Here is a 1,767-nt window from a genome sequence, read left to right as displayed (position 1 = left end):
TCGTTTCTGCGCTCTTTCTCTCTCTCTCTCTGTGCCTTGCTTAGAGTGTTTCAATAATGCACTTATTGCTATCGATTATATATTATCAAAATCGAAAGCTTCTCTAGCACCAACTCGATGACCAGGGATGCCATGATCGAGCTTATGTACAGTGCGTCTAGGATTCTGAGGTAGATTGCCTATGAAAAACACAGAAGAGGAGAAGAGAAGCGGCGAAACTCTGCATCTGATGGGAGCTCCGAAGTAGAAGTGGACGCCGAAGAAAGAGGCTACCTTGCGGGCAAGCGTGGAGAAGCATGGCCCATGAGACTGCAGGCAAGGATGTGTGTGCCGGTGAAGCCCACAGGGTTGGTGGTTTGCAGGCCGGAGTCATGATCCTCCAGCTTCAGGCCTACAGAGGCCTTCCGGTTTGCCGAAGGGGCCAATCCAAACCTTCCTGTGAATAGCATCGCTGTTGTGGATGCCACCACGATCAGGTTAGTTGGAGATCCGATGAAGTCACAGCGCGCACCAAGAGCTCCCTTGTTTTGCACTCGGAGAGAGGGCAAGCACGCAGGAATGGAGGAGGAGGAGACAATGCTGGTCTTGTTGGCCTTGAGGCCTTGGAAGTCACAGGTGGAAATGGAGGAGGGCAAGGCCAGAGCTGCTTGGGCTGTGTCCATCGCGTCTTCACAATCACACACCTCTCTGATGTTGCCGCTTCTTGAGTTAATCACTCAATTGCAATCAATTTCTTGACCTTTGCAACCCTATTTGCTGCAAGGTCTTTTGAATAGTGTTCGATTCATTTTCACCCTTCTGAACAGTGTTGTATGCTGTTTTCTTGGAGCTTTGTGCAGTCTACATACAGACATCATCATGAATACTTGCATCATCATCCCGGTCATTCCATCCACCTGCTTTGGTATTTATGATCTTTTTAGCATGCATCTTCAAGGATGCTTTTGCCATGCTTCTCTATTTGATAAGTCTCCAAGGTGCCAACCATGTGAAAGTCTTCCTTGCTTCCACTCTGAATTCTCTTCCTTGAGCATACACATGAGACATGCCTCACCCGACATGCTCCATCTTGGATTCTAGCCGACCAAAGACCACTTGCCATTCCAATGATAGCAAGAATATGCACCTTTACATGCTCTTTGCTCAATAGCAGGAGCCAATAGGACAAGAATGTCCACAAATAACAACCTTTCTCTTATTTGAGCATTCTTCCATGCTCAAAAATAGTAACCAAAGAATAAAAACAACCAAATACCTTTGCCTTCTATTAGTAGCTTCTTTTTTGACAATGGCTCCATGACTTGTGCTGAAAAACTCCATTTCTAGCTTCCATTATACAAAGATCCTTCATTTGATGTTGATGGCCTCTTCATAATCCTAAAAATTTTTCAACTCCCTCATTTGCTATGATAATGAGTGCACAATTTTTAAGAAAGGAATGGCTAAAATACACTAAGGGCATAGAATGATATGGGCTACATTCATTTAAAAAAAGCACCATGATCAAGAGCCCTAACCACGGCTCTGATACCATGTCAAAAAAAATGAATGTGGGGTTGATCATGGTGTGTACAAAATGATTGATACATTATCACGGAGGATTGTAATAGACAAGGAACTCCATGGCTACAAAGAGAAGGCAAACAGTAAGCACACTCAACAAATGTTCTCTTCTTATTCTTCATTGCATACAATGGCTATACTTTTATAGAAGAGATAAGGCCTCATTTATGTAGCCTCACACTTTCCATGTGTGTCCCCATGTGA

General features: G+C 44.1%; 1 pseudogene; it reads right to left on the bottom strand.

Annotated features, from left to right (window-relative positions):
- Positions 1-269: 269 nt before the first annotated feature.
- On the bottom strand, positions 270-662 carry LOC148022253 (photosystem I reaction center subunit psaK, chloroplastic pseudogene; annotated as a pseudogene).
- Positions 663-1,767: the final 1,105 nt, after the last annotated feature.

Source organism: Lygodium microphyllum, chromosome 17, assembly GCF_053477565.2.
Source record: "Lygodium microphyllum isolate KBCC chromosome 17, Lygodium_microphyllum_v1.1.10, whole genome shotgun sequence".
NCBI lineage: Eukaryota > Viridiplantae > Streptophyta > Polypodiopsida > Schizaeales > Lygodiaceae > Lygodium > Lygodium microphyllum.
Note: the sequence above shows the minus strand (reverse complement) of the source record. Positions and strands in the feature narration are given on the sequence as shown.